Source organism: Podarcis cretensis, assembly GCF_951804945.1.
Source record: "Podarcis cretensis genome assembly, chromosome: 6".
Lineage (NCBI taxonomy): Eukaryota > Metazoa > Chordata > Lepidosauria > Squamata > Lacertidae > Podarcis > Podarcis cretensis.
This window is the reverse complement of record NC_137175.1, coordinates 34931237-34937625: the sequence shown is the minus strand read 5'-3', so window position 1 is coordinate 34937625 and position 6389 is coordinate 34931237.

Here is a 6389-nt window from a genome sequence, read left to right as displayed (position 1 = left end):
TGCTCTACTATCTGAGCTATTGCATATGAGATAGTCTGATCAAGATCTACTAGTCTGATGAATAGACTAGTCTGTACTAGATCTACTAGTCTAATCAATGCCAATCTACTGAGTTACTGATGTTCTCATCTTGACAATGACATGGGGTTTTTTTTGACAATCACTTGTAGCTGAGTAAGATTGTCTTCCATGAGTCCATAAGTGACTGGAGGCCAATTCTGAATCCACACGTCCTTCCACAGTGGGGATATGGTTTCTGGGCAGGAGCTGATCAAGGTGAGGGTTTGCCAAGCGTGCCATCCTCATAGCACAATTTCTCCCTTTCATCCTGAGTTCGAGCGTCTTCAAAGTTCATGACACCTTTGGTAAAGGCTGTTCTCCAATTGGAGCGCTTGCAGGCCTCTGTTTCCCAATTGTTGGTGTTTATACTACATTTTTAAAGATTTGCCCTGAGAGGGTCTTTAAACCTCTTTTGTTGACCACCAGCATTATGCTTTACATTTTTAAGTTCAGAATAGAATATTTGCTTAGGAAGGTGATAATCAGGCATCCAAGCAACATGACCAGTCCAACGAAGTCGATGTTGAAGAATCATTGCTTCGACACTGGTGATCTTTGCTTCTTCCAGTACACTGGCATTAGTTCACCTGTCTTCCCAAGTGATGTGTAAAATTTTATGGAGACACGGTTGATGGAATCTTTTGAGGAGTTGAAGATGGCATTTATAAGTGGCTCATGTTTCACAAGCATACAGAAAGGTTGGTAGTACAATAGCTTTGTAAACAGGCATTTTGGTTTCCCTGAGAATGTCCCGGTCCTCAAACACTCTGCACTTCAAATGGGAGAAAGCTGCACTCGCAGAGCTCAGGCAATGCTGGATTTTGGCATCAATGTCAGCCTGATTGCCATGTTATATACAATTAGTGGTACCTAAATCAAAGCAAAGGGCACTGCATCTGTTGCAACTTTTTTAGTGGCAAATGACATGAGAATTAAGCTTGACAGGACAGCGATGAAAAGCAGGTTTCGAGGCAGAGATGGGGAACTAGTTGTTGTTAAGCTACGGCTCTCATCATCCCTGACCATAGACCATGAAGGCTAGGGCTAATGAGAGTCGGAGCCCAACAATACCCTGGGAATTGTAGTTTCCCCACCAGAGCTACATTTCCCAGCACTTGTAACAAATTATAGTTCCCATTATTCTTTCTTATTATTAGGATGGGTAAAGTCTTTGGGGGAATAAAAGATGAGCTTTCCATGCAAAATTTTGCAGATTGCTTTGTGAATGGCTTGTTGGGATTTTGTTATTATTGATATTGTTGTTTTAAGGAGTATTTTCCCTCCAGAATTCCAGTTGCCTAATAAGAGGACCCCCAAGAAGAAACTTGCTTCTTTTGTAAAGCTCAAAGCTACAGGTGTCATAATTGTGTGCTGGTCTTCTTTAAATAGTAACACACCCATGCTGTTTCGTAAGACAGAAAACCAGCCTTAACATATAAGTAATCAATAAAGTTATACAACATAGGGCCAGTGCTATTTTTCTAGAAAAAGAGGTGCAGGAACTCATCACGAATGCCTCCCTTGTTCTCTTATAACAGGCTTCCTCAACCTCGGCCCTCCAGATGTTTTGAGACTACAATTCCCATCATCCCTGACCACTGGTCCTGCTAGCTAGGGATCATGGGAGTTGTAGGCCAAAAACACCTGGAGGGTTGAGGTTGAGGAAGCCTCTCTTATAATTACAATGGCTCCCACCTATGAGGTGTCAGAACTGAGTTCCAGTGAGTTCCAGCTGGGAAAAAAGACCTAAATAGATCTAATGCTTTAAATGTAAAGGTCAGTGCCTGTAGTCCATCCCATAATTGCACCACCTTGGATTCACACGGATTTCATTTGGGCCTCATGCATAACTGTGGTCTGGACTTCAGCCACTGACTTCCACTTTGTGCACATAAACATGTTTACTTGTAAGGGACAACATCTCTATTGTTCCTATTTAATTGCTACTGGCTTATATGAAATTTTCCATTTTTGAAAGATTCAGGAACATGCTACTCTAGGGCATTCTTGAGCCAGTATTTTTAGAAAATATATTCTGGCTACCATAGAACTTTTAAAATATAATGGTGGTCATAATATATTTTCTTGAGCGGTTGGGATCGGAACCAACTGCAGAAACAATATTTTTCAAGAAGCTACCCTTAAAAAAGCATCTGGCCTATGTATCTTATGGGAATCTGCTAATATGCATTAATAATAATAATGACGACGTTGATGATGTTTGAAAGCTTTTAGGAGAAAGATGGGAACCAAATGATACCACCTCTAGGAGAAATCTCTTTCCTGATGGAAGAACCTTGTCCCCCCAGCAGATCCCGATGGTAATCTTGTCTTGTAATTTATAATGTGCATCCTGGTATGGAGTTGATCCCAAGGGGACAAAACAGCACAATGAGCAAACCAATAGTTAAAACAGTAGATGGATGCTTACAGACCTCTTAACATTGTCTTTCTGTGCAATAAGACTATGCCCTTGCTGAGGCCCTGAGATTGACTTCCCAAGTTGGATATCTTGACATTTAACAGAGGGGAAATATACAAGAGAAAGCAGAACTCGCAGTGCAGTACCATGCACGTCTGTTCAGAAGTCCCACTGTGTTTGGCTGCGCTTACCCTCAGACAGAGTCTGTGTATGATTGTAACCTAGATGATTTCTTCCCCTCATCTATATATATCACCGTTTCAACACTGAACTCTGTTCCCAGTTTATCACTTAAAATTTATTTTCGTTTATGTGCATTGAAGTATTTAATGGGTTTATTTTAGATGTAGAGAGAAAAAACATAATAAATCATAAGCAACATTGTAGGAAATAATCTTGAACTCTGAGACACCGCCCCCCCCCCCGCCTCCACTGGATCTTGGCAGGATCCTTTGACAGCTGCAATAATAAATGCATGGTTTCCTTTGCATAAAACGAAATTGGATGGATTCAAAATATCTTGTGCCCTGAAGCAGTTTTGGACAGTTAGCATCTGCCCACACCTTTCAATAGTTGCTAGCAAAATGTGAAGGTGTCAAACTGGGCATTCTTTCTCTTTCCTCCCTGGCGAATACTAGAAAGTTTCCCCAAACACTAGGAAATGAGCCAGAAACATCAGGAAGTGAGAGAAATGTGGGAAGTAGGATCCTAGATGGTGGCCTTTCCAAACCTCCTACATATTTAGTTATATGCTTCCTGTTCGGCCAAGGAATAAGCGATGGAGGCTGGTCCATATGGGCAAATGGGGCACTGCCCAACCATCCTTAGTCTGCCCTCAGTGTGCTACCACAAGCCTGTCTTCTTACAACCAGTTCAGAGAGTGGCATTGCCTGTCAGCTTCCTTCTCTTAGTCTGTGTGTTGTGCCTTGTAGGACTCAGCAGGGAGGAGGAGGTTGGAAACAAAACTAGAATTAGTTGACTCTGCCAGCCATTGACTCTGGCTCCACCTTCTGTTGAGCTTCTTGTCTCCTTCCCCATCAGCTGTTGTTGTTTAGTCGTTTAGTCGTGTCTGACTCTTTGTGACCCCATGGACCAGAGCACGCCAGGCCCTCCTGTCTTCCACTGCCTCCTGCAGTTTGGTCAAACTCATGCTGGTAGCTTCGAGGACACTGTCCAACCATCTCGTCCTCTGTCGTCCCCTTCTCCTTGTGCCCTCCATCTTTCCCAACATCTGGGTTTTTTCCAGGGAGTCTTCTCTTCTCGTGAGGTGGCCAAAGCATTGGAGCCTCAGCTTCAGGATCCCATCAGTAGCAATGACCATAAGACAGGATGCATGCATGACACAAACTCACACAAATCAAGCCACATGGGAAGGGACAGCTCCAGTAGCTACCAGTCTGTTTCTAGGCACAATTCAAAGGGATGGCTATGACCTATAAAGCCCTTCTGTCATGGAATGGTGGGACGCAGAGGAACGGTGGGAAGAACCAGCTGGGGAACTCCCAGAGGAAGACGCCTCAGAGCCAGGGGACTGGTGGTAGGATTACAATAAGCAGTCAGAGGGAGAAGACTGGGGGGAGGAGGAGGTATCAGAGGTTGAAGAGGTAACAGACTTATTCTGACAGGTTTCTGTTATATGTGGCGGATAAACGCTTTCATGCTTGGAATTAACTGCTATTCCCATCTCCATGGTTGGTTGTTGTATATATTACTGGTGTGTTTGTTTTTTATTCAATTTTTGAATGTAGTAAGCTGCCCTGAGTGGTGCTTTTACCCCTGAAGGTTGGAATATGAAAGTATTATTAAGATAAAACAAAACAATGCCAAATATAGACCAAACAAATTAAAAATGTTTTCAAAAACGGCTACCCCCCTCCATTTCCCCAACCATAGGAAGCTGCCTTATATCAATTCAGGCCATTGGTCCATGCAGCTCAGGGCCGCCAACGAAGACTGGCAGTGGCTGTCCAGGGTTTCAGGCAGGAGTCTCTCTCAGTCCTGCCTGGAGATGCTGGGGATCAAAGCGGGGATCTTCTGCTGGCAAAATCTCTCCCCACTTCTTGAAGAATGATAAGAATTTCAGCATGGCCTCTCTCTCCAGAGGGAGCCTCAGGACACCTTTGTTCACAGTTACACACAGGTGCCTGGAAGATGCTCCCCTATAGTCAATAGCAGATAGTGCGGTGGGGCAGCAGTGCTCACCTGACCTCCTGAAAGCTGAGTCACTGCTGCTTACTGGGAAGGAGAGGGGCAAGGTGGTGGGGAGGCCAGCACAGTGCAAACACAGTGAGCCAATATGGTATTCCTGGTGGTGTGTTTGCACCACGCTAAGCTCCCTGCCGCTTTGGCCCTCTCCATCCTTGGAAAGCCGCGGTGACTCAGCTGTCGGGAGACCAAGTAAGTGCCACCATGACATTCACTACTGCCTGTTGCCCTATAACATTTAGTTACAGTATATGCGTCCTTCTCACAAGATGGTCACTCTCCCAGTGTGGTGGCAGATGGTTGAAGTTTACCACTGCAGAGAACCATTCCATCTCTGTGTGTTTATGTGTGTGCCTAGGACCTCACAATGAAAGCATCTTAAAATTGATTATCTGGCCATTATCTAATCGAAATGCAATAGATATCTGGCATCCACATGGGAATTTTATTTCTCAAGCTTTTAAAAAATCATTTTAAACAAAACAATGCCAAGCTTGTCTTATAAACATCTGTGGTAATTTTCGGGTGTGTGCAAAAAGGTCTTTCTACATAACTTTTTTTAGGAGCTTAAGGACTGAATTACTAGGGTTGTGTGAAACATTAGGACAGAATCCAGCTATGCCTCAAAGAGAAACTTTAGGAGCACATGCCAAGACACGCTTGAAGAGCAACATCTGGAAACTTTTCCGAAGGAGAGGTGATCCTGTTAGGATCTCCCTACTCTCTTGCAATTTCCATTCCCCTTTATCCCTTCTGCATCTCAAGATGTCTGATTAACATCTTTACCACCCATTAGGACAATAAAGGCTTATTGTGAAACAGAGGGAGGAGGTTTAGTTATCTGGGTATTTACAAACCACCAACTCACAAGAAAAACATTGTGGCAGTGCACAGCAAAAAGGCAATAGAAACCTAAAACGCAAGCCCAAATTCACAGCAATGAATGCTATAAAAAGGCTTGACAAAACAAAAATGTTTTCAGCAGATGAAACATCAGAATTGAAGGTACCTGTCTGGTTTCAATAGGAACAGCATTCCAAAATACTGGTGCCGCTATGCTGAAAGCCATGGTTCTAATAGAAGCTAAATGAATCTGATGAATGAAACTAGGTGTGTGATTTTGCTTTGGATGAAGTCCAGATCCAGAACTGAAGTGATTTGGGCTATGTCCAAGGTGAAGCAAGGTGTCTCAGGAGTGGCTCAAAATGAATTGGCCCCTTCTTGAAGCCTTGCGTACGTACACCTTGGAGGCTTGGAGAGTACAGTCTTAGAATGTCTGTTAAAATGGGTCAGATTTGGCAGCCACAATGCTCTGAAATCTTATGTGACAGTAAGTGCAATGGAAGTCTGAGGGATCTTCTTTGATGTAGCCATGCGTAGGATCAAAGCTCATATATTCTTTGAATGCATTGTTTCTCAGTTTAATTACTCAGAGGACTCATAGAATCAGCAGCTAAAATAACTTTGCCTTGCACTGCCACATTTTCTATTGGGAAAGTGTTGCATTTTCAGGGACAAAAAAATAAAGGGGTGCTCTCTAAATATCACTTTGATTTGTTACATATTTGTCTGAGAAAATGGGCTGGCTTAAAATGACAAAAGGCCTTCAAGATTTCAAGAGATCTGAACAGAATCCACACGAGGGAGCACTTGAGTCAGATCAGTGCAGTATAGTTGCAGAAAGGTACTATACAGAGGCCAT